Genomic DNA, 27738 nt, shown 5'->3' with positions numbered 1-27738 from the left:
ATAGAACACATTAGTCTCAAAATTCTAGAATCACTGCAGAGGATTCTTTGATAGCAAAGCCTCTGCATGGCTAGTGACAGTTCTCATCAATGAAAAAGATATATATTTTTTTTTAAATCCCACTAAGGATCATCGTGCTTTAAGAAAATTTTAATATTTTCAGTCTCTTAATCACTTAGGCTTCAATTCAGCAAAGCATGTACATGTATGCTTAAGTCCCATTGACTTCAAGGCTTAAAGTTAAGCATGTGCTTAAGTGCTTTGCTGCAATAGGCCAGACTGACAACCCAAGACAGCCTAAACTACAGGCTCACCAGCTTCATATCCATGTAGTCAGCTCACAATTTAGGACTGGAAGTTGTGTGTGTTTATTTAATTAAAAAGCAAGTCAGGTCACCTTCAAATATGTTTGGCATCATCATCATTCAACATAATATGCCATATTCTAGACTTGTGTTTTTTCCAGGCAATTATGATTAGACCTTCAGATTTCCAGTAAAATAATTACATTTGGCAGGCATTTTTCAGCACTGGTTTTGAAGCCAAAACAAAACAAAATCAAATCAAACATTACTATACTTTTCTGTGAAATTTACATGCTCCATACCATAAATCAATTTTTTAACAAGTATTTTTTTTCCAGTGGTTTTAACCCACGACTAGTTTAACTTAGTGTGAAAGCTATATGAAAACATTTGTTAACCACTAGGCCAAGTGATTCCTTTCATAAGAAAAGCAGTGAAGGAAGAGCTAAAGATCTACTACAAAAATATGCTGCAAAAACTATTATGTATTATTATGTATTCATGAGAAAAACTGCTCATAATAACTAGCAGTGGACATGGTTAGAAATAACCAGATATTCATCGAGGTCACAGAATGACTCCCATTGTCTTCCTTGGGAGAAGGACTGGTCCCCAAGAGATTCTTTCACACAAATCTGTGGACACGGTGGTGGGGAAGGTAAAGAGAAGGGACTCAGCTGTTTCCAGACCAGAGGCAGGACATCCTTAGTGATAAGAGGATGTGTTGCAGCTGCCTTCAACTTACGGCACTCACTTTTCTCTAACCCCCTCTACTGCCTCTCATACCTCTTCTCCACAACATGATGAAAGTTGCAAGGGGAGAGAAGAGAAGAAGGTGTAGGAATAAAGGCATCACTGTCCCCTCAGGCTGAAAGGGACAGGGTTGTGAGTGAGAGTGGGTCTCCCATCCCCATGTCATAATTACCTCTCTGGACCACAGAAATGTGAAAAAAGCTTTCCTGAACTCTTCGGCTTTCCTCCTAGAATGTATATACTCACTCCATTTTCACATGGATCCTATATATGCTTAGCTATCCAATTAAATAGTTATACTTTTTCAAACTATGGTGTAGATTTCTGAGAAGAATCAGTTTTGTTGTTGAAACCTAGGGCTCAGTCCTGCAAGCTTTACCAGATAATGAACGGACTTACTAATGCGAATACTCCCGTTTACTTCAATGATACTACACTCTAGCAAGCACAACAGCCAGAAGTGTTTGCAGGATTGGGCACCTATATTGCTTTTCCAAGACAATATACGTAGAATTTGTGCTTTACCCTGAATCTTCCTTCAGAGGACACACTATGTATCAGTTTGTAGGTGTTTAGCAGATCGGTACCAGTCTCCTGTTGCAAGTTAGAACAGAAACATACCAAGTAGTGGTTTCAGTTTGTGAGTAGAATTTTGAAGGTTTGTAACCAGCTGAGCTTGAGCACACAATTCTGAGGCTTTGTAGTAAGTCTCTATGCTTTTTTGGCACACAAATCATGGGAGCACCATAGCCTATTATTCCCTAAATGATTTCTGAATTCTCAGGCTTCCACAACACAGGTACTCATGTTTTCATGGGGCTCTCCTGTGCTGGAAACAAACCAAAAAGGCTAACCACATTAGTGATGCTAATTCTCAAACACTGAATAGGCCTACAGCTGTCAGCTTACCTTGGCAGCATTACTAGGAAACTTCCTTTACATGGAGGGATTCCCTTATTGCACTCTCTTCCCATGAAAACAACGAGGAGTCTGGTGGCACCTTAAAGGCTAATAGATTTATTTGGGCATAAGCTTTCGTGGGTAAAAAACCCACTCCTTCAGATGCAAAAACCAACAGACAGACACCTTCAAAACTGACTTTTTCCCTGCCCACATTTTCTTTTAGTGGAAATGTGAAGCCAGATTATAAAGCCATCTATTGTTTCAGTTCCCCAAGAGTCTCAACAAGCACTGATAATATGCAGCATCTTCCTCATCTGCCTTCTTTGGCCGACTCTCCCTTTAATGAACCCACACAGTACGGTGGTGGTGAGTGAACATATGCCCAAGTAGTTTAGTCACTTGAAGAATTTCTCTGAGCATGAAGAGCCAGAGGATGCCCTTTGACCCAACTTTTAAGAACAAACACTGTATCAACAGCAAATGATCTATTGCAGAAGGAGTTACAGACCGTGTTGAGTCAACGCTATGCTATAGTGTCATGAAATAGAGCTGTGTTGGCTGCAATGCACACACAGGGAGGAAGGGCATTAGTATGTTGATGAATTAGGTAGCATATGATATAAAACCCATGCTGAGGCTTGTAAAATCAAGAAGGCAGTAATTCAATGCCATTTTCTCCCCAAATCCACATTTGGCTAACCTTTGTCCATATTTCTGTACACAGCTACATTTTTCCAGCAATACTGATTATAAAAAGTATGCAGAAAGACTGCTCCTTCAACCTGTGAAGTATCCAGAAAAATCTTTGTGGGGAAAGAGAGAGGAAGTTTTCATCTGAAGAAGTACATCTTGTATGAAAATATTCCTTCCATGAAACTTTTGGGAAGCTTTAATGATCCTGATCATCATTTTTTTTTTTTATATATATACACAATTCAGATATTTTCACAATCTATTAAATCATTAGCCTAGACTAGGGGTCAGCAATGTTCGGCACCCTGGTGGGCCAGGCCAGTTTTATTTACCTGCTGACGCGGCAGGTTCGGCCGATCGTGGCCCCCACTGGCCGCAGTTCGCCGTCCCGGGTCAATGGGGGCGGCGAGAAGCCGTGGCCAGCACATCCCTCGCCCGTGCCGCTTCTCGCCGTCCCCATTGGCTCAGGATGGCGAACTGTGGCCAGTGGGGGCCGCGATCGGCCGAACCTGCCGCGGCAGCAGATAAATAAAACTGGCCCAGCCCACCAGGGTGCTTACCCTGGTGAGCCACGTGCCGAACGTTGCCGACCTGTGGCCTAGACCATGCAATGCAGAATGGTTCCATAGAGCACATTTGCCACTGTTTTGTCCAGTCTTTTGTAATACTTATAAAACTTAAAGGGGTTGCCATCCTCCATTTCCTAGAGAAGTCTATTTAATAATTTCATTGTTCTCATCATGCATATACAATTTGCAAACTCATCAGTCCTAGTGCTCTTTCTACTCTAATGTATTATGGTTTATGGGCTCTGAAAACAGGTTCTAGACAGAAATCATAAACAGAGAGAATACTTAAGAAAGAAAAAGTATGTCAGTACTGGTTTCAGCCTCATTCACCTCTGACTTATTTTACAGCAAGCAATACTTCAATCAGAGAAATGTTTCTTTTCTGTCATCACCCACCCACCACTTCTAAATTACAAACACTCTTCGGTTATTCCCATTCCTTGATTTTGTACCTGTCACTAAAATGAAGGGTTGGAGTGAGGGGAAAAGGAAGATGGAGCCATTTCAGAATGCTTATTTCAGAAAGCAAAATATTTAACAGATGTACTAAAAGTCTGACCTTTAAATTTCAGATCAGGCATCCATTAAACCTAAATACATCAAAAAGCAAAAGCTGAAGTTCTAACAACAACTGCTCCTAAATTCTGCATTAATGACCCTGTCAACAGTCTTTGGTGAAATGGATGACAGAATGACACTAGACAGGAGGGGGGGAAAAAAATCAACAAGCTGTGTTTTTCCTCTTTAAATAAGACATGCAATGTGGAATTGGAAAAGAAAAGGAGCAAACTTCAATTTGCCATAAACAATAGAGTTTAAAAAACTCTCCAAGTGCTACAATGAGAGTTTCAAAGCTACCTAAGGAACTTAGATGCCCAATTCCCATTAAAATTCATGGGAATTGGGCACACAATTCTCGTAAGTGGCTTGAAGTCTCAGCCTATCTGATCAGATTTTTTCCATGTACAGATACAGAGACAGGAGACAGATGGATACATCGTAATGGAGATGACTCACTGTTGAAACAACAAAATAAACTCTCATAAAATGCTATGTAGTGCTTAACATTCTTTGGTTCCTTGTTCTGGTATCTTGCTAGACCTAGCAAATCCTAATCCCATATAAATTAAATAGCTATTTTCTTAGACAAGGAAATAAATCATAAAATGTTAAAGTACTTATGGTTTAACCAAAGTTTGCCCTTTCATTTTATCTCAAGTCTCTGTCCCGCTCCCACCCCTACCCCTTCGCACCGATGCAGACAAACAAGAGAAACAGAAATGGATACCCACTAAAATGAGACAATTACTGCCACTAAAACACAACCAAAAAGACCTTCAGAAATTCAAATTACATGAGAAAGTGGGAGCGCACAGATGGAGATGTTGACATTACTATTATTCATTTCCACAGATCACTCCAGCCCCTACATAAAATGCTGTCTAACTAGATACAGGTTGCTAAGTTTAGAGTGGTTTTGAATTTTAAAATTTGTCTATTTTTAAAGCCTCGGCAGCAGGCTTTCCACTGCTGCTTTGATTTCACTAAAAGCCAATTAGCACACTGAGAACCTCCACCGTCCTTTGTTTTTAAGTGAGCAAGAAGCAGATGTTTAGTACCCATTCCAAAAATAATGAGGCCAGTAGAGATAAAGACAAAGCCTTGTGCTCAGGATGGTCGTGATCGGACATGCACCTTGTCCATCTGCTTCTCTCACATATTTTTGAAGTAGTTCATGTGCACACATTTTTGCTTTTGTTTTTTTCAAGATGCACCAGTAATCATTTCAATCCAATTTAATTTGCATATGAACATGTTACTAACTCAAAATGATAAAAGCAGAAGGTACCATGAGGTGTCAATGTTCTCTATTTTCTTTTGGCATCCAGAAAACTAGGGGTCAGAGTTAGTAGCCCTGACTGCCACTGATACTTCGGTGACTACTACTACTTGTGTGAATGGGCTGAATTCTCGGAAGGAGGATGTTGCATTTCTGATCTTTCTCTCAGATTGTTGGTTTAGGAGGTCAACCCACATGCAGGTTATCTCCTCAGTGAAAGAAAAGGATAATTCTAGAAAAGAAGGATGGTACTGTGATTAAGACACTACACTGGAACTCAGCAGACTTGCTTTCAATTTTTGGCTCTGACCATGTGATCTAGGGCAGGTCATTCAATCTTCATTTCCTGAACTGTAAAAAGGGGTTAAATACTTCTATTTTTTTTTCCTTCCACCCTTTGCCTCATTTATTTTGATTGAAAGCTACTCAGCATTTGTAGCAAGAGGCGTGAGGAAGGGCAGAGGAAATCTGGCAGCTGGTCCCGAAAACTCTTGTAGATGCTTTCAATTAGTTTCATTTTTATTTAAAGCCAAGGTATATCTTTGTGCAACAGCATCATGAGTAAAAGTGACACAGCTTTGTAAATAATAGATGCAAAACGAACTACAGCAGCAGTCAGTAGAGGATGTGCCAAATATTTACTGATGTCTCAACAGGAATACAGGCCAAAAAATTGACACTTGTGTATCCATGGGTAAGCACCTAAATTAAGGTGGCCTGATATTCATGGGAGTGGAAAGATGGTGGTATACCACTCATTTTTATATGATTGTATTATTGTTTACATATTGCATATCCATACTGAAGATACATGTGACACTGTCTTTTTGTATGTTGATAAAAATTACTGTATATTTCCATTACAATTTCCCAAATATGGTCATTATTAAAATATAACTTTCCTCTGTGTGAATTTTTATCACCTCAACTTATCTTATATTTGTATTTATCTTTTATTATGTATTTTTTACTACAAAGATTTAATTCAAATCCCCAAAGTCAGTTTCCTTAACTTATGGAACATGGAGTCAATATGAAACTATCCGGAAAGTGCATATAAAACTGCAGATTCATTAAAAATCTACAATTCTATTCAAGCACTATAGTAATGCCAACTCAGACACACATGAGCATAAGGGACAGAACCTAAAACCTTCAGCTCCAAAACATGACTCTGTCACATAAGCTGAAAGGGAAGCTGCAGTAGCTGTGGTAGTATTAAAACTTAGTGAAAGCCATAAGAGGGTAGGAGTACTTGTGGCACCTTAGAGACTAACAAATTTATTAGAGCATAAGCTTTCGTGGACTACAGCCCACTTCTTCAGATGCATACCCATAAGAGGGTGACATTCACGTACAATAAGCAGGTGTGTAATTGTTCTATCCAGTAGAAGGCAATGATAAACATGCTAACTCTAGTCCATTTCAGCAGGATTAGCTGGTTTCCCATATTACCAGCCATTTATGTTTAAAAGGCTTGAAATTTATACTGTGCAGTACTGTGATAAGGAGGGAAGAATAAAGTATCCTTTTGGCATGAAAATGAAACTTGGGCAGGCCAGGGGGGAGTGGAAGCATCTATCTGCATTTTATGGGGAATGGTGGAGGGGCAGGAAATCTGAAAAAAGTTATTTGCAATCTTCAGAAAATAATGTATAACCTTATTTTACCCTTAGTTTTTACTGTAGATTTTATTTTAGACTGTTTTAAGCATGAAGAAAAGTTACAAACTTTCCAAATAAATAAATAAATGTTGAATAAAACGAAGTGTTAAATGTATAAACATGACAATGACATTTCACTCTAGCAAGCATTCATGTGCCATGTTAGCTGAATACTAACATCCAAGGAACAGACAAACGTACACTGCCCAGGATTCATTTTAAAAGGGATATAGTCAACATCTTGAGGACTAAAATGTGCCTGTCCTTTTGAGACTGCAAGTATATAAACACACCCTTTGCATTCATGAAACTGGCACACTGAAAAATACCATAAGAAGTTTTAAAAGAGAGGCAAAACCTATGCAGCATTCTAGTGTGTATATATATATTATTATATATAATAAGTATTATTATTTTCTGTTTTTATATATCTATATATCTATATAGATATATAAAAAAAAACAGAAAATAATAATACTTCACACTTTCTCCTGTAGATCTCAAAGCATGTTACTGGGACCAATCTTTTTTCATTAATGACCTTGGCACAAAAAGGGAGATCGTGCTAATAAAACCTGCAGATGACACAAAGTTGGGAGGTCCATACAAAGGGGGACCAGAATATCATACAAGAAGATTTGGGTAACCTTAAAAACAGGAGTAATAGAAATAGGATGAAATCTAATAATGCAAGGTCATGCATCTAGGGACTAACAACAAGAATTTTTGCTCTAAGCTGGGGATGTATCAGTGGAAGCAACACAGAAGGAGCAAGACCTGGGCACATTGGTAAATCTCAGAATGACTATGAACTGCCAAGGTGATGCAGTCAAGAAAAAAGGCTAATGCAATTCTAGGACGCATCAGGAGAGGTATTTCCAGTAGAAATAGGGAAGTGTTATAACCATTATAAAAGGCACTGGTGAGACCTCATCTGGAATACTGTGTGCAATTCTGGTCACAGTATTTAAGGAAGATGAATTCAAATTGGAATAGGTAGAAAGAACAGCTACTAGGATGATCAGAGGAATGGAGAATCTACCCTATGAGAGGAGAGTTAAGGAGCTTGGCTTGTTTAGTCTAACAAAACAAAAGGATAAGGAGAGAGATGATTGCTCTCTATAAAAACATCAGATGGATAACCACCAGGAAGGGAGAGAAGTTATTTAAATTAAGGGCCAACGTCGGCACAAAGCAAATGGATATATATTGGCCAGCAATAAGTTAAGGCTTGAAATTAGACAAAGGTTACTAACCCTCAGAGGAGTGAAGTTCTGAAACACCCTTCCACGGGAAGTAGTAAAAGCAAAAAACCTAACTTAAAACTTGCTTGATAAGTTTATGGAGGGGGGTAGTATGATGAGATTGCCTACAATGGCATATGGCCCATCCACAACTGCTATGAGCAAATATCTCCAACTGTCACAGATGTGACACTAGAGGGGGAGGGCTCTGAGTTATTATAGAGAATTCTTTTCCAGCTGTCTGACGAGTGGGTCTCATCCACATGCTCAGGATCTAACTGACGGCCACATTTAGGGTTGGAAAAGAATCTTCCCCAGGTCAGACTGGCAGAGCCCTGAAGGGAGGGGGGGCAGGACAGGCTGCTTTCCTCTGTTGATCACTTGGCTGCTTTGAACTAGAGTAAATGGTGGATTCTCTGCAATTTTAAGTCCACAAATCAACTTCAGTAACTCAGCCACAGATTATGGGCCTATTACAGGAGTAGGTAGGTGAGGTTCTGTGGCCTTCAATGTGCAGGAGGTCAGTCTAGACCAGTGGTTCCCAAACTTGTTCCGCCGCTTGTGCAGGGAAAGCCCCTAGCGGGCCGGGCCGGTTTGTTTACCTGCCGTGTCCACAGGTTCAGCCGATCGCGGCTCCCACTGGCCGCGGTTCGCTGCTCCAGGCCGATGGGAGCTGCTGGAAGCGGCGGCCAGTACGTCCCTCGGGCCGCACCACTTCCAGCAGCTCCCATTGGCCTGGAGCAGCGAACCGCGGCCAGTGGGAACCGCAATTGTCCGAACCCGCGGATGCGGCAGGTAAACAAACCGGCCCGGCCCACCAGGGGCTTTCCCTGCACAAGTGGCAGAACAAGTTTGGGAACCACTGGTCTATATGATAGTCCCTTTTGGCCTTAAAGACTGCAAGTCTACGAGGTAGATATGCATTATTAATGCCATTTCACAGACTGGGAAATCAAGTGCAGAGAGCATGTCAATGGTAGAGCTGGGAATACCACCTGGGTGTCTCGACTCCCAATTCTGTGTTGTTCTCTGCTGGGAAGGAAAACTATTTTTTTAAAGATGCAATTTTTAACCTGCCAGTGCCCTTCTTATTTTCCTTTATCAATATTATTTATTACTCCATTAGCACACCTGGCAATGGACAGACAAATGCATAAATGAAGAGAAGACCCCCATCTCAAAGAGTTTGGGGTCTGAGGTCCTCATCCTTTAATTTGTTAAAGGCAGATTACGCCATGAAGGCAGATCCTGTGCCCACTGGTCTCCCAGTGCCTTGTATAATGGTAATAACGCTTCCCTAGCTCTACTGGAAATACCTCGCCTGATGCATCCTAGGATTGCACTGGCCTTTTTCTCAATCGCATCACATTGACTTTAATGGGTGCCCAACCATGCAGAACAACTTGCAGAATTATGGACTAAGGGCTTTGCTCATGTGAGTATTGCTATTTTAATCAATGGTCCTACTTGCATGAGTATGGCAATTAGGATTTGGCCTTAAATTAGACAACAGAGAACATCAAGGCGGCATGGACCTAGTGGGGCTGCAAATCAGGAGACCTGGGTTCTGTTCCCAGCTCAGACATTGATCTACTTTGAGACCTTGGCATTTCTGCGCCTCTCTCCCCACACACACTCTTTGTTTGTGTTGTCTATTTAGATTGTAAACTCTTTAGAGCAGGAATTGTTTCTTACTAGGCACTGGTAGAGTGCCTAACACAATGGAGTTAGGATCTCTGTTGGGGTTTCCATGCACTACTGTAATATAATTAATAATACAGAGAGGGATTGGGGATGGGGGCCGAGAATCCAGGGAAAGTAATGGGAAGGCCAAGGGATAACAAGTCTCATCGTATAGAAAGTTATGCATTCTGAGCCATAAGGAAGATACATATAAAAACCTTCTTAGGCTTGGTCTACACTACCCCCCCTAATTCGAACTAAGGTACGCAACTTCAGCTACGTGAATAACGTAGCTGAAGTCGAAGTACCTTAGTTCGAACTTACCTTGGTCCACACGCGGCAGGCAGGCTCCCCCGTCGACTCCGCGGTACTCCTCTCGCCGAGCTGGAGTACCGCAGTCGACGGCAAGCACTTCTGGGTTCGACTTATCGCGTCCAGACTAGACGCGATAAGTCGAACCCAGAACTTCGATTTCCAGCCGTCGAACTAGCTGGTAAGTGTAGCCAAGGCCTAAGATTAACAAACATTCTTAGTTTAATATTCAGCATGGTGTGCCATATGGATATATCGAAAAAAACTGGTTTTCTTGCATTTTGTTGCACTTTAGATTTAACAGTACTTTTAAAATTACACTCTCAAGTTCACAGATCCAAAACGTTCCACCTTTTTTCCTCTTGCATTGGCTACTTCTGTATGTATATTTCACACAGACACATATACCCCTTTCAAAAAAAAATTTTTCTAAGTGCTTTGACAACAGTCTAGGGTACCGAGCCCTATTACAGCAGGCACAGTGCCTTGCCTGCACCACAGCTGCCTGACCTGCAAGACAGCTCCTGTTCTTTGGTGCCCTAACAGTATTTCAGATACTGCTCCAGTCAAATGTGCCAAGACAGGCTGCAAGTTACCAATACTGCTAACATACACATCAGTAATTTTACTCACAAGTAGCTCCACTGAAATCATGACAGTAAAGTTACTCACATGTAAAGCGTTCACAGGATCAGGTCTGAAGGTATTATATCACATTCATCACTGTTGTATCACCTGCAGGTCTTCTTTCACACAGCCCCCTAATCACAGTTCAACATTTCTAAGCTGATCCCCAAAACCCCTACCCACTCCACATTTAAGTCCCTCTTAAAGACTCATTTCTGCCAAACTGCTTGTAGTGTATAAAGTTGACTTGTATTTGCATCGTATACAATTTGCCTATTGTTCCTGTTCCACTCGTCCTAACCCGTCTACTTGCCTGTCTTTAGATTGCAATCTTCTTGGAGCAGGAAACCATCTTCCATGAGCATTTGGAAAGTGTCTATTCACACATAGCAGGCAGGCACTATGGTAAAATAACAATAATCTGAGCATCTAAGGGAAGAATACCAGACAGAAGAAGAGAGAAAACAAATGAAGACAAGAGAACAGAGAGGAAACACACCTCCAGCATGATATAAATGGAATATTAATGTTTCAGAGACTTGAAAAGTAGACAGAACAAGAATCAATAGGATAACATGTTGAACAAAAACACTGCAGTTCACAGTTGGAACATTTACAATCTTCTAAATTTTGATTCTTAACCTATAGGGATTGTGGAAAACCTCTGTCCTACACTGAGTTTTCGATTTTCCTTCTCTTCTTCCTGGTTCAAAGTCAATCATATTGCCCATTAATTGGGTATGAGATCTGCCCTCTGGGCAGACTGCTACTTTGATGCTCTCTTTTGGAAAGAAAAAAAAAAGGGCAAAGGCCAGTGGATAGCCCTAATATAATTAGTATTATTAGTAGAATTTATATAGCGCCAAAAATATGCTAGGTGCTTTACAGACAGAGTAAAACAAGTTCCTCACCCAGAGAGCTCCAGGAAAAGAAGGAAGCATTTTATCTTTATTATTTTAAATATCTGCCTTTCCTCCCCCACCTTTAAATTAATTCTTAACTAAGTCTTGTGAAATCCATGTAAGCCACACCTGTCTGCCAATATACAAACCTTATCCTTTCACTTTTGTTATAAGTATTTTCTAGTTTTGTTTTTTGACACCACATTTTCTCTTTAGACCTCACCTATTCGTTCACCACCTCAGAGCACCCCTTACCTATCAACTGTTTAACACTTTACTGTTGACGGACAGCTAACCCGATACCTTCTCTTGTTCTCATTTTATAAGCCCCCAACCAGCTACACCCACCCTCTGCCTTACTACACTGCAACCTGCCTCTCAAATCCCTTTGCACACTGCCAACCTCTGGGGCTAGTTTGGTAGAGATGTTTGGCTGTAGCTGCTCCATCATCAATCCTTGCTCAAGGGTGGAGGAATAGTTGGCAATTCTGGTCTACATGATAGTGCTGGGAGAATGCTTCTCAGGAGGCCTGATGCCCACAACCTTTTGTTCTGCTTAGCACCCTGCTGGCTTATCATCCCCAACCACTGCTCTGAATCCCTTCTCCCATGGGGCAGCAGGGAAACGTATCAATTCCCCTCCCTCGCTAATCCAAATGGTGTGGGCTCCTGTCCATACTGTGGAATGAGGTACTGGTATGACAGCAGGTCTGGAGCCATTATGTCAGGTGCCACAACCCACACGGGAGCGAGCATATGAACACCTACATAGCATGCCCACAAGACTGAGGGGAAGTATTTTTGGTAAAGAAACATATTTTCCCCCCTCTAAGATATTGTTATAGAACAGTTTTTTTTAAAAAAAAGGCTTTTAAAGCTATGGTAAATCCCTCAAGTACCCCTTTTAACATACAATTAGGGTTACTCTAAAGGCAATTTGGAAAAACAATAATTTTAACATAAGGATGTCAAATCCCAGGCCTACTAATCTCAATGACAAAGCTCCCATTGACTTCAGCAGCACCAGAATCTGGCTCCAAGGTATCCATTCAAACACAGGAACACAGAAGGTAGAACCAAATTTGCACTGATAATTACATAGTTTGTTTACATAAAACTAGATTAACATGCCCATAATACTGTATCCAAGACAAATTAACAGGAATTTGCTTGTTTGTGGTTATTAACAATAAAAACCTGGGATCAATCAGCTTTGTCTTCACCAGGCCATGACAGGGACAGAGTGGCTGTGAGCAACATTATTAGTAAGCTCCACCAGACACACTGGGTCCTGGGGCTGCATTTTTGGTATTTATACTTACTACACTGTGACCCACAAACATAAATTATTCAGCGAAATAGGTTAGGGTTGGGGGGGAAGGGGAGGAGTCACAGAACATTCTTCCAAAATTTGGACACATTTTAAATGAAAGCCGATTTGCTGCTGCAGCAGAATTATGCTGCCAGGGTTTATTCTGACAAAGGAGTTTAGAAAGCCTTGACATCATCACTGTAAAAAACCCAGGCAGCTTAGGTTAAAATGGGGGTCCAGAACTGGACAGAAAACTAAATTAATACTATCCTTCAATTCAAAATTGCTTTCTTCTCAGAACTTCTTTCAACAAGCTAGATGCTGTAAAATTACTACTAAGTAGAGCTGGCCAAAAAATGAAAAACTCATTCTATGGAAAATTCTGACGTTTTTTTCCCCCCCAAAAGTTTCTAAATTGGCCTGTTTTTCAAAAAAAAAAAAAAAAAAAAAAAGTGCAAAATATTTTAGCATTTTTGTCATGAACATCTAAAACATTATCAAAACTGTGACAGGCTCTTTATTCAAAACCCAATTTTGGTAAAACAAACTTTTTCACTTATCAAAACACTGGTTTTGGGGTGACAAAAAATGTCTATATACATTTACATTGTATTCTATTAAATAGAATTCTATTAAAAGAGTCTATATTTTTTGCAACATTTTTAAAAACGCCATTTTCCAAGTTTCCATTCAAAAATTTTCAACTAGGTGTACTGCTAGAGACCATTCTAGATTTGCTCTTCTATGTTCACCAACCAGTCACACTGCTCTGTAAAAGTTATTTTTAAATGGATGACCAGAACAATGTTTTTACAGTAGAATGATTTTTACAATATCTTTCTTATTGTTTTCCAAAAGATTTCTGCTATATATGTAAGTATCGTGTTTTTCCTTCTATTATTTCCCTCCCTATCATATGCTTCTAGGCTATTTCAGTCTTACCTCATTTCCTTTTCCTTTTTTGCTTGCTCTTCCTCCTCTACTTTCTCCTCCCTTCCCCTCCAAATTCACTTTGTAAAATTGTATTCCTCCTTAGTATTTCTGGTACAGATCTAACACGTCAGTTAGTGTACAGGATAAACAACAGAAGGACTGTTAAAGATAGCTGCATGCAGCATAACTGGAGATTACGTAACAGTAAGTAAGGGAAGAGATGGAAAATGTAGAACCCTAGACGGCCGCCATATTCCTTTTTTACCTCCAACTTTGACCTACTTCATCTTTGCTGAGCACCTCACCAGTCAAATTTACTGAACTTATTGGCCAACTGCCAGGAGTGTCTAAATTTCTGTCAGTAACCTGTCATTTGACCTGAAGGAGCCCTAACACTTTATACTACTTCAAGGATGAAGGTAATTCCCCTTCTCTGTTTTCCATCCACTCTTACTTTGCACTCATTCAGGCACAAAATCAGTGGCACAACCTTATGATGCACAAAGGCCCACATGCCCCTTCCAGAAACTACTGCACTTTTTTCCTTGACTCTGAGACTGTAGTCCCCCAGAGAGAATGAAAGAAGCATCCACTCCCATCCCAGCTCTGTTTGCAGCTTTAAGATATGTTATCGACACCCATTATAACTTCTAGCCTTTGACTCTATTGGCACCAAGCAGCATACTCACACCCACTTTAACCAACTACCCTCAGGCTTTTCAAGCAGTACAAAACTTTCTTTAGGCAACTTCATGAGAGTCTGGCGGTCGCAGAGAGGAGAAAGAAGAGGAACTGAGAGATTACAGAGCAAGTGGGGGAAAGGATAAGCAGCTGCACAGGCTAAAAAGTGAATGGGTTGGCAATCAACTCTAAGAGAATTAGTAAACTGAAACATAAGCAGGGCAGAGTAATTCATCAGGTAGAACCATCAAAAGAAAACCAAGACTTTCAGGTCTTTTGTGTTCTATCCTAAGGCTTTTTAGTCCTCAGTGTGTTCATAGTACACTACTGAAACCAAAACAGAACTGGTCTTATGATGCCAGAAATCCCTAGCCTGGTAATGACTAGCCTGGTCCTCCTCCTTACAAAACATTCTTCTGTCTCCCAAGCAGCTACTTTGATAGTCTCGTATTCCACCCCTGGTGAACCTGATTTGCCTACCTGCAATCTCCAGCCCTGTCTTATCCTCCCCTAAGCTTTAGTGCATGGGAGAGGAACTATCCTTTTTTTGTAAGTGACCATATTGTGTGTCTCCCTCTTCTTGCAGGAACTGGGATACAATCTAATCATTGCCAATAAGCTTTCCTTTGGCTGTTTTGATTGAAATACCACTAGGGGAGGGAGGCACCTCGCCACCACCACCACCACCACCAACCCCCCTCCCCCATTTCTGCTCCATTTAGATTAAGGAATAAATATGGGGACACAAATATATCCTTTTGTGCACAAATATATCACTATTCTAGGCCAGTCTTAACAGCAGCTCCGGGTGGGGGGTTATTCTCCACTACAACCCATTCATATAATTCCCATCAACACTACTGTAATGGGAATTCTACAGCAACAAAGGGAGAAATGATTCTCCTCTATCACAGCAGTGACTGGCATAATTGAAAATGGTGGTACAATGGAAGAAAAACTGCACCTGTTAGGGCCCCAATTTTGTAAACATACATATGCTTAATTTTAAGCACATTGTTATTCCAGGGGGAATTCTGCGCCACTGCACATGCTGAGAATTTATGTCCCCCGCAGATTTCTTTGCTTCCCCGCAGAAAAATGATTTTCTGACAGGGAAGCAAAGGGAAGCCACAAGAGTGGTCATGCGACATTCCCCTCCCCGCCCGAGCAGTATGTTTTGGGTGCCCAAGGCAGCTGGCAGAGAGGTAAATCACTGTGGGGCAGGAGCTGGGGAAGACACAGCTGGTGGCTCCTACTCTGCACCAGCTCAGCTGCTAGTCCCAGCTGGGCCTGGGAGAATGGGACTTCCTCTTCCCCTGCACAGCATCTAAGGCCAGGTCAGACCCACCCCCAGATTTCTCCCCAGGCTGCAGGAAGATCTGCAAATTCCACCCCTCCCCCACTTCCTGCACCCATTGCCCCTCAGCTGCAGGGGGAGGGATCACTATACAGGGAGATGCTCCCCCATCCGCCCAACCCCCGTGCATCCAGACCCCCTCATACCCAGACCTTCCCACCGAGCCTCCACCTTCCCCCCCGGCATCCAGAACTCCCCCTTCCAAGCCCCACTCCCCTGCACCTGGACCACCCTGATGAGTCACCCGCAGCCAGCTCCCCACCTCACCGAGCTCCAATAACTGCACCTGGATCCCCACCAGCATCAGGATTCCTCCTACTGAACCCTCCATACCCAGACCCACCTGCCAAGCTCTACCCCCCCCCCCACACACACACACAGACACCTCAGCTCCTTGCTGAGCTCCAACCACCTTCACCTGGACCCCCCTGCAGAGTCCCATTACCGTTGCACCCAGAACCGCCCCCCCAACAAACCCTTGTGCATCCAGATCCCCTTGCACCTGGATTCGTCACTGAGCTGCCCGCACCCAGATTGCCCCACACAGAACCCTCTCAACCCACACCTGGATCCCCCCTCCATACTTGGATCCTGCTGGGCTGAGCCTGCCTGCCCACACCTGGCACAGAGGGGAAGGACCCTGGGGTGTTTCTGGGGCAAACCCAGTCCTTGCACTATCTCAGGGTTGGGTGCAGCCTCAGTGCTGAGTCCATGTCCCGGGGAGAGCTGCAGAGTGATCTCCCACCTCTGTGCAGCCAGTGGCCTGTGCTCCCCAATGCCATGCTGGAGTCTCCACATTTATTTGACAAATAAAATTTGCAAAATTTTTAATTTTTTGGCACAAAATATCCTCAGGAGTAGCACATGTGTTTGCAGGGTCAAGACAGACTGCTAATTCCCATTTGTGCCCTATAATATACCTACACCTTTTTACAGAGAGAGGAAAAGAAGGAGAGGAGATAACACATTTGTACAACAAATATCTGCCATTCTCCAATTAACCTTCAATAATCATGGGGAGCCCAGAATTCCTTCTCCCTAGCCTCCAAGCTGAACAAATAGACTGTAATCAATCATTTCTCTAGATTATCAACCTATGAATTTATTGTCTCCCAAAATGATCCAAGGCTACGTTAGACACTAAGGGCCAAATTCTGCAAACCTTGCTAAGGCAAAACACCCACTGACTCAACAAGAGTTTTGTGCCTTGGCCTGGACAAAGGACTGAGGATCCTCTCTTATAGCCTTTCATGAACCACCTGGTTTGAGGTCAAGGCACACAGGAGTGAGCCGGGCTATTCACCTGTTTACTCCCTTCATAGAGCAGGTGGGCGAGGAGTCATCCAGGAGGGGCAGAGAATGGGCAAAGCCTTAGTTCCACTCCTTTAGCTACATTCGTCAGAGCAGATGAGCCAGCATGGCATAGGTAATAATTTACTGCTACTACAGACCAGGAGTAAATTACTAGCTCCCAGAAGCAAAGAGGAAATTGGAGGAGTGTCTCTGAATCATCATGCCTCCTGTTGTTATTCCTGGGTGGTACAGTGCACATTCTATTTCTTGCCCAGAGCTGTGCCTGAGATCCACAATAAGGTCTGAGCCAAATCCTACAGTTGCATTCATGGCTGACATATTTTATTTACTCTGAATAAGAGCTTGTGTATGTTCCTGAACTATGCTAAGTGTAACTGTCCTTTGAATTATTTGATTAACTGATGAATCTATTTAACTACAAGAGTTACATAGCCTGTGCAATGTTTTCTGACTTCTACAGAAGCTAGTGATTTGCAGCTAGTAGAATCACTGTGCACCAACACCCACTCCTAATGGACCACAACACACATTATGTCCATTAATCATTGGAAAGCATTGTTATGTGTGTTACCTTAAACTCAAGATCCTTTACAAATAGTAGAAATTTAACATCACAAGCCACCTCCTGAGAAACTGTGAACCTCATCAATTGTTGTAAGGAGTGATTCCACAATACTCTCAACAGTTACCCATAAGCAAAGTGAAATAATATTGATAACTAGCCGCATTCTACGGAATAAGGCTAGGCAAGATGTAAACCTTGGAAAGTCAACCTCACTCTGGACCACTGCTGAATAGTCAGTTTCCTGCTTTGTGAAACCATCCACAGAATAAGATGTGCAGCCCACTTCCCCAGTCATCTGCCCTTCAACTTTTTAATCACACGAGCAACAAATATCTAAGCCTCTCTGCCCTGGTGCCAAACTATCTTGACTCACCCACTCCCTGTACCTAGTGACAAGCTTCTAGCTTCCCAACCCCCTTTATAGTTACAACTTCCTTTCTTCCCACTAGCCACATACACACACAAGTCCGTAGCCTATATGTTCTATCTAGATATTTAAATTACCCTGGGGTCTCTGATCACCTGTTGAGGATCAGCAGGGGCACAGAGCCTATATCAAGGCTAACAAGGAGTCTGGTGGCACCTTAAAGACTAACAGATAAGGTGCCACCGGACTCCTTGCTGTTTTTGTGGATACAGACTACCATGGCTACCCCCTGATACTTGACACTATATCAAGACTGGGTTTGGAACCATAATTGAGAACTTCCTTACATTTAAGGGATGAAGGCTGGGATTTCCAAAGGGGCTTAGGAAAGCTAGGTGACCAAATTCCATTGCAAGTCAATTGAGATTGGGGGCTTAATTCCCTGAGGCAATTTTGAAAACCCCAGCCTAAATTCACAGATGTGCATGCAAGTGAATTTAACTTCACAGGAGAGGAACACATTCTCAACCTTAATTGTGCATTAAAGTTCTTGCTGTTTTTAAACTTGAGGAATATTACCTTCTATGGGCAGCACACACCCTTGTGACAGTGTTTTGAGTCTGTAAAATGTTACCATTACAGGAAGTACACACCAAAGTCAGCTTCTGTCATTGAGGAAAAAAAATAATAATCTACCCATCAGTCATGAGTCAATCTTCATTGCTCTGTGACACTGACAGAGTATGTCTGTTTGCGTTAGTTGCGACAGAGTCACTCCCTGTTGCTGACATCTTCATCCAGTGCTGTATCATGGTCCTCTACTAGAGCAAGCTGTTCCAGAACACTCAGACTGGCTGTTTCACTTTTAAAAGCTTTCTGAGGATATTTCTGCAGAATGAAACATGATGATTTGAGGCAGGAATCTGCAGCCTCCAGGATGGGGTGGGGGAACAGGGAAGGACTATCACAAACATCATTCCAAGTAAACCACTTTAATTAGGGTAAGAAAGGAAAACTCCCCAAACATCAATTTGAGGATTACTTTGTGTTTCAAATTCTTTAGGGGATAAACTAAGAGAAAGATGGGAAGCACCCAAAAATCAGGAAGAGCTTTTCATCTTGAAGATCTCTCTCTTTCGACACAACAGAGACAGAGGGGATGCAGTTTGAACTATTAGGTTTTTTGAATACTGGAAAAACAATGCTTTTGAACTACTTGTTCATTGGGAGATTTTCAGGTTGGTTTCAGTAGCACTAGAGTCAACTTTGATTTATAGGTACCCACACCCAGAGGCTATGCAATAAACTAAAAATATATGTTGTAAGAAACAGGCAACATGCACAGTTAGATCCCAGAGTGGAAACAAAGCCTGAAGGAAAAATATAATGCAGCTAATACAAAAAAACCCTAAAACTCAGACAAGTCCTGAGCCTACCACTAAAGAATACATCTTAATGTACTTTCATGATAATTGAGGGGATGAGAATGCCATAGCTTCATGCCTGAACAAGGAAGGCCCTGCGCTTCATCTTCTCAACATGATCTCTTTTGGAAGATTCAGTAGCTCCAATTTGCCATTTGAGACTGCCACAAAAATAAAGAATCACATAAGGAAAGCTGGTCCCAGCTGCTATTATGGATGCCAGACTCTGATGAATCTCCAATATCCACCAGACCTCAGCTACTGAGTTGTGCCCATCTAAAAAGAGCAGTGTCAATGGAGAAGAAAGAACACCGCCCTCAAGAATAGCACCGAGAGCTCTCCTGAGCCATTTGTTTCCACTCAGTACCACAACACAAACTAAAGGTCCCTGTCCATTCCTACTTCACAGGACTCCATGGAATTGAAGATGTCCACTAAGTGAAGGAGATACACCCAAATCTACTTTCAACATAAGACTGAGCCATGGCAAACTTTGCTGGTACATCAATGCTGCACAGCACCTGTATTTACACTAACAGGCAGGTGAACACCAGATCCTACTGGGGTATCATCAGAAAGGTGAAGAAGCCTAGCTTGTTCCCCTAATGGATATCAAGGATGGAGTGGCTGTTCAGCAAACCCACAGGACATTTACATTTGTCTTATTTTACGCAAATTTCGCTCATCTGCATTTTCTCCATTACTTTTATAGGTAGAGGTATCCAAAAAGTCAGTATCTGATATTTAGAACTTTTTCTAGCTGTTCATAGCAGTTAAAAGAAATTCTTATTATAGAAGAGTGAACTATGACAGGCCCAAATCCCCACTGGCTACACATCAACTTTCACATATCATCTAGAAGCACTGCAATCACTGCAAAGGCTGTTGCTCCCATGAGAAAGGCAGGAAGGATGCTCTGTTCTTTCCTCTATCTCTTCTTTGCTAAAACAATCGCACTACCCAGTGTCCTTAATTGTGCATACCCCCCAAATCCTGATTAGTGAGCAAGTCTAAAATTCAGAGGCCTGTTTGCCAAACATGCATCACTACTAAGAACTCAAAAATTGTTTTCATTTTATTGTAAGGGACTTGGAAGGAGACCGGGGTAGAAACCCAAGAACGAAAGTCCACGAGTTAAGGCTCTCCCCACTGATGTTCAGTGCACAAATTTGGAAAATTTGGGTAAATTTTCCCATTTATTTATACAGCATAAGTTGTCCAGAATATTTTTATATTCTGATGCATAGTTGGAATATAGTTATGCTTCATTTACTGGAATTGAGTGAATGAGGCTATGGTATTTATGTCATGTTCACAGATATGTTAAAGAGCTAAAATGCTGGTTAGTACCAAAGTGGTTCTGGCTCCTAACACACTCTTTTGGGAAAGTGCCCACTTGTATGTACAAATCCTGCAGCATTTTGCCCATTAAATATATACTTCATAAACCTCAGCGTTCTACACCTCAATCCTGGAATTTTTTATTACTTCTTGTAATTGGTGGAATAAATGATAGGCGGCAGCCAAACCTAAGACTGCTCACAGTAAGCTTACACAGAGGTCCTGATATCTTCTATGCTCTCTGAGGACTTTTTCAAATATATTATTTGTTTTGCAGGAGAACCTGGAGTCCCCCACCAAGAACAGGGTCCCATTGTGCTAGGTACTGTACAGAACACATAGTAGGAGATAATCCCTGCCACAAAGAGTTTACAATTGAAACAGACAAGGGAGACAAGGGTGGGAGGAGAAACAGAGGCACAGAGGGGTGCAGTGACTTGTCTAAGGTCACATAGCAGATCAGTCACCAAAATGGGATTAGAACCCACATCTCCTTACTTCTACTCCATTGCCTCATCCACTGGACCATGCTGCCTCCTCATCAGGCCATCAATATTCAGGTGAAACTATTTTGTAGCATCTTATCTTTATTCCAGAATTACTTTTCCTTAAGAAGAACTACACTATGCACACATGAGATAACAGATGCTGTTGGACTATTATTCTGTTTTACTGGAATCCATTAGATTTTAACCATGTTTATGTATCATTAATTAAGCTTCCCTACTTTAATAACAAAGTAGAATATGCTTGTCCAAGCTTGGAAAATGCCTCTCACTTTAAATGTAATTTTAAGGAATTGCCACACACATTTGGGAAGCAGCAGTACTTTAAAGCACAGTCATTAAGAAGTTTCGGGGGAAGGGGTGTTAAGTCACGCTATACAACTACTGCAGTTGCCACCAATTCCGAAGTCTAATTCAAACAATCTCGGTCACCCAAGTGACCACTAAGACTCGCACAGTACTCCTCGATCATCGACAAGGAAACCTCTTCAGTGGAAATTCTTCAAACCACAATTCCAAAGAATTGTTTTCAGAGGAATTTAAAAATGAAACTTGGTAAGATACACATCTTCTCAGTATGATTTGAACATTAAGTTGAAACCTAAGCCAAAGAATAATTTCAGGCACCATGCTGTTGGTTTTATTTGAAGGGTGCTCTCCTTATTTGATTCTCTGGTTCTTAACACAAAGCTCCTTAATACAACTTTTCAATTCCATTCCCCACCCTCCTCAGACATACATCCCTCAAGATGTTACAGCAGATATCTTACTAAAATGTACCTTGGGAGAAACTTCAAACAAAAACTGGTCAAGTCCCTCTTTGGCATACAGCAGTTCTTGCGTACTCTGGTTTTGGGTAAAAACCCACTGAAATCTATGTACAGGAGAAACATGTTGCTGCAGAAAACTCATGCCTTTATTTTTAGCATTTGTATCTTTTCACTGAATAAAATAAGCCATGTATAATGCCTATAATTGAGTGTATCTTTGGTATTTGATTGTAAGTGTAGTGAAGAAAATACTGTAGTACAAGTACTGTATATCAAAGTGACTAAGTTAGCTTTTTTACATAAACGCTAAGACTTGTAATTTTCTGTCCGAGATATATCACTAAGTATTGTACTACCAATCATATTACTGCTCTGTACAGAGATAAGAGGGAAAGTATTCTCCCAGCCCTCAGATACCACAGTGACATGCACTTAAACTAGAAAGACAGAGTTTTGTACAGCAGATGAGGTTGTACCACATATTTTTAAGACAGCAAAACAAGAAAATACTATGTTAGTATAATACAGTTGACACAGATCCACACCTGCAAGAAAATTTGCTTTTAAAATTATTTGCTTTTAAAATTACAACTGTATTACAGGGCTTTGGTATTGCACTACACATTGTTCCCTCTCAGAGGGCCCTACATCACGGGACAATATCCCCTAACCCAGACAGTCCTCATCTATATTGCAATCTATTTATAAAGGGCACCTGGTACACCACATAACCTTAATTGCATACATGAGAACCCAATAATACTATAATATATTTGCATTAATATTGTGGCACCCATTTATGTAGGACCACACAAGCTGCATAGATGAGACACAACCAGGGAAGAATAAGGGTTCAGCCTTGTTTGGGTGCATAATTGCTTTGGTGGGTTTATGTTCAAAACTTAATGCTGTTCCATTAATTTATGATAAAGGATGTTCAGGGGCATGGAGACAGTGACAACATGGGCTCTATTCTACCTCCACCAAAGTCAATGGCCAAACTCCCATTAACTTCAATGGGAGCAGACTGGGCCCCATGTCAAGATGAAAATCAAAATGAAACTATCACTTGCATTGGCAACAATAAAATCATCCCATTCTCCCTGAAAAAGAAATGACACCATCACATAGGATAATAAGAGTTCTTGCATTCTTACATTATAAGATCTTTGGAACAAGGACTATGTTTACCTTTAAATTTGTACAGCACCTAACACAACAGGGCCCCCAAACCCAACTGGATGTTACTTAGCATCTAGAAGCCACAGTCATGGATCATGACTCCACTGTGCTAGACACTGTACAAACACAGGGGGGAAAAAAAGACATTCATTGCACCAAACTACTGTAATGCCCATAAGATAATTCATACTAAATAATAATTATAGCTCCCCTCTTTTCCATTACATTAAGTTCAAGTTTCTTGGTACCATCTTCCAGGCCTTTCACAATTCTGTTCTTCCCTTCTTATCTCTTATCAATTCCCAAACTCTGCTCCACCAATAATGCCAGGTTTGACTGTCTACTTCTCCCATAGCCATCGTCACATCTTCTTTCACCCTGCTCCCAGGCATGGACCTTCTTCCCTGAACTGATCCATAAGACCACTCATTTAAATAGCTCCTCCAACGACACTTCTTCTGTGACAACTACAAGAAACTGGCCAATTCATAATGTTGAGGGGTTGCCAAGTACAGCTGATGTATATTAATTTTAAACAAAATCACACCTTTGATTGTATGTTGCTTGTCTTAGGCCCTGATCCTGCACTGTGATCAGTATGTGCCCACATGGAGCCCCACTCAAGTCAATCAGACTCCACACAATTTCAGGGATCTGCTCACATGCAATAGCTTACATGGTTAGGGCCTTTGGAGCAGGCACTAACTCTACCTGTGAGTATGGACGGTACCAACACATTGTTGGTGCTACTGGAATACATATAATCAGTAATACTACAGAATGATAAAGGCATAGAACATGCAACAATGTCCTTTTAAACATGTTTTTGTAAAGTATTTTCAACAATAAAGTACAGCACACATCTCAACTGTATTAATATTAATTCTAATCTATTGTGTTATACTGAATTTGTTTACCTAAAGTTGAACAATCATGTCAACCTTTGTTAGTGTGATTGCACAACAAACTACATTAGACTTGAACAACTAAGCTACTCTCTCTCTCTCCAGGAAAGATATATAGAAGTTGCTCACTTCTTTTAAATTCAGTATGCAACACATAATGATATTATGCAGAACAAAAGCAAAATTTTAGCACAAGGTAAATGCTTTCATAATTATGTACGGTACAAAACATGACACGGTGTGCAGATGCTGTGTAATAACCTCACACCCAGTGTACGCTGTCAGGCACAAGATAAAGCAGAATGTTTTCAACCACTGAACATTATTGCATAATAAAAACACATCCTGTTGTATCTTGTTCCAACTATACTATTAAGTCAACTATACAACAAGGATTTTCAAAATAAACAATTGCACATATAAAAACAAAAACCATAATTTACACATCATGTCAGCTAAAAATATATCATTCACGTGTTTGACATCACAGGTGTAAATTACAGCTTTATACCAATGCAAAATTCCTTTGGCTTTCCCACCCCAGAATGAGCATGACTGCCATTTCTGACACTTTTCATCCATGTCTGTGCCTTTTGGAAATAAACAGACACAGTAAATACCTCCCAAGATATACTCTATGTTTAAATGCTGTTCAATCAATGGCAGAACAATGAAAAGGTTTTTTTTAATATCATAATGAAGTATTAATTAAAATAAACACCAAAACCAAACGCAACAAACATAATTTGGGATCCCCTAACATAAGAAAGTGCAATAGCAAGGCTATAGTGCTCTGGGCTTCTAGTTACCCCTAGTTCACCAGTCCACATCCCAGTCAGTAGAAGCCAAGAGTCATTACTAGGGGCCTATACAAAAACAGCTGTTTGCCTCAGTCTAGTTTCTAATGCACAAACATTCACATAACAAAAGTCATCATCACGACTGACACCCTTACTGGCAGCCTCAGCAGAGAAGCAAAGGACTGGACAGACATAAGCAAACTACCCTCCAACCCAGTGGTTTACAACCTATTTACCATTGTGGGCCACATATGCAGCGCTCTGTGTGTTATGTGGGCTACATCCACATAATATATTTACTACCTGTATGGCCCCGAGGATGTCACACGGGCCGCAGCTGTATGCTGATTGGGCCACAAGCAGCCCATGAGTTGAGAACTACTGCTATAACCTGTAGAGGTGATCCGTTTAAGTATTGTTGGAGCTCCAAAGGAAAGGTGGCCAACTCTAGCTCTGCCCCAGGCAAACTGGCAAATATCCACTCCTACCAGCCTGCAGTCACCCTTGTAGATAGTTACTGATTATTCTTCTGCCCCTAATATTTTGTTGCCCCCAAGGGAACTGCCTTCTCTACCTCTACAGCAGAACCAACTCTAAGGGGGGGAATAAAGGGGAGGCTGCATTACTTCTGTCCATGTTGATTCCCCTCTACAAATCAACAGAAAACTGTCTCCAGAATCGTTAGCCAGCGCTAAACTGACCATTGCAATGTATATTAGGAGTCTGACATCACATCAGGGTAAGCACAAGTCTGACATCTACAGTTAAGTCAGTGATGGTGTAAGTGCTGGTTGCATTACAGCCGTTGGATGTTGCAATGCATTTTCTGTTAAACACTAAAAATGATATTTTTTTAAAAAAATCGTTATGGAGGGCCTCTCCTGGACATCCATTCCTTATGAGGATAAGAAATCTCCAGCCAATTATTTATACTGTCTAACTCCTGTGATCTGAGAACAATCCACAGAACGTTAGTGTCTTACTTTATATATTAATGTCCATTTCAGCTACACATGCTATGGCCAGCTCCTTTAAGAATGGGTTGTAAAGCAATCTAGGTTAAAAACGGACACAAAACAAGCAAAATGCAGAGGAGAGGAACATCCAAACCCCTGAATCCTCTCTTTGGAGCAGGGGCACTTTGCAAACTGCAGAGGAGGAATGAAATCTGTTCCAGTCAGCCTACCTAGCAGGGATATGAATAATACATGGGGGGAAGAGGAATCTCAGAGGCACAGGAATGAGCACATAATAGGTCAGCCTTTGGGGGGAGGATAAGGCAAAGGGGGATCCCCCAACTCCTACACCCACAGGCGGCTGCAGGGAGCGGAATCGCCCTCGAAACTCGGCTTGGGGAGGTGGGCGGGTTCCACCGCTTCAGCTCGCAAAGGGCAGCGGCAAATGCGATAGCCAGGCCTCCGAGGGGCTGCAGGAGGCGGCGGAGGCAGCATCTCTGCCCCCTGCCCCAGCAGCTCGGCACCCGGCGGCCGCTCCAGCGCCTCCCCGCTCCCCACCGTGCAGGCCTCCCCACCAGGCCCCCGGGGGAGGCTTCGCCGCAACTAGCTCCCGACGCAGGGAAGCGGGGAGACGGGGCAACACTCACCTCAGGGGCCGCCGAGCCCCTCCGCCTCCTGCCGGGTCGGCTGGGGCAGGTCCCCCAGTCCCAGGGCGGCGGGAGGGCCGGGCCGGGCCGGGAGACGAGCAGCTACAACTCCGTGAGACGGCACCGTGGGGCGCTCCCGGCGGCGGCAGCAGAGCGGCCTCTCCGGTAGCAGAGGGCGGGACCAAGCGGGGAAGGGGCGGGACGGAGAGGGCGCGCTCCGCCCGGTCAGGCAGGGGCGGGGAGAGAGAGGGAATTAAGAGACAGGGATGGAGGGAGAGGGAAGGGGCAGGAAGAGGCCTGGCTGAAGGAGGGGGGGAGAGCGAAACGAGGGGAAATGTGCTGTCTCCGCCCTTCTTCTCTTGCTTGCTGCCCCTCTGTCTCTTTTTCTCTCCCTGGCTCCCTCCTTTCCCGCCCAATATCTGCTCGTGCCCCCGACCCTGGCTGTGCCCTGGGGTAGCACTAGGGGAAATGGGATGAATTAGGAACAAAGGCAGAGAACGCTCCAGAAGAACGTCCCGACGAGGCTGTGGCATGATCTCCCAAGGGAAATGGAAGGTGCCCCAGTGTCTGGGGTGTTTAAAACTAGAAGGGACTCTGGGAAGTGTACGGTGAGCGCCAGGCTTTAAACCGGCTGCAAAGAGATGAAACTATCTGAAAGGCAGTGCGGTCTAGTGACTAAGGCACTGAAGTAGGACTCAGGAGATAGGGTGCTGGAACGAGGGGTGCTGGGAGTGCAGTAGCACCCCCTGACTTTAAGTGGTTTCTATCAGATAATGGGTTTACAGTTTTGTTCAATGGCTTTCAGCCCCCCACTATAAGAATTGTTCCAACACCACTGAAACTGGGGATTTATTCCCTGCTTTGCTGGGTGACCTTGGGCAAGTCACTTCATCTCTCTGTGCCTTGGGTTTCCTTCCCACCCTTTGTCTGTTTTGTGTCCTTCCACTGTAAACTTTTCAAGGGAGGGCCTCTCTGATTATAAATAGGTACAGTTCCTAACGCAGTGGCTTTCCACCTGTCTAGACTGCTGTCCCCTTTCAGGAGTCTGATTTGTCTTGCATACCTGAAGTTTCAACTCACTTTAAAATGACTTGCTTACAAAATAAGACATAAAAATACAAAAGTGTCACAGCAGACTACTATTGAAAAATTGCTTATTTTCTCATTTTTACCATATAATTAT

General features: G+C 42.3%; 1 protein-coding gene across 2 annotated transcripts in view; it reads right to left on the bottom strand.

The window, feature by feature from the left end:
• C8H1orf21 (chromosome 8 C1orf21 homolog) overlaps window positions 1-26748 on the bottom strand; it is a 191750-nt gene extending 165002 nt beyond the window's left edge. Inside the window, exon 1 of one of the 2 annotated variants that reach the window (XM_054037150.1) lies at window positions 26556-26748. The gene's annotated coding sequence lies outside the window, so the exon portion shown is untranslated. The remainder of the gene's footprint in view (window positions 1-26555) is intronic. The other variant, XM_054037152.1, reaches the window with a different exon arrangement.
• Window positions 26749-27738: the final 990 nt, after the last annotated feature.

This window comes from Malaclemys terrapin, chromosome 8, assembly GCF_027887155.1.
Source record: "Malaclemys terrapin pileata isolate rMalTer1 chromosome 8, rMalTer1.hap1, whole genome shotgun sequence".
NCBI lineage: Eukaryota > Metazoa > Chordata > Testudines > Emydidae > Malaclemys > Malaclemys terrapin.
Note: the sequence above shows the minus strand (reverse complement) of the source record. Positions and strands in the feature narration are given on the sequence as shown.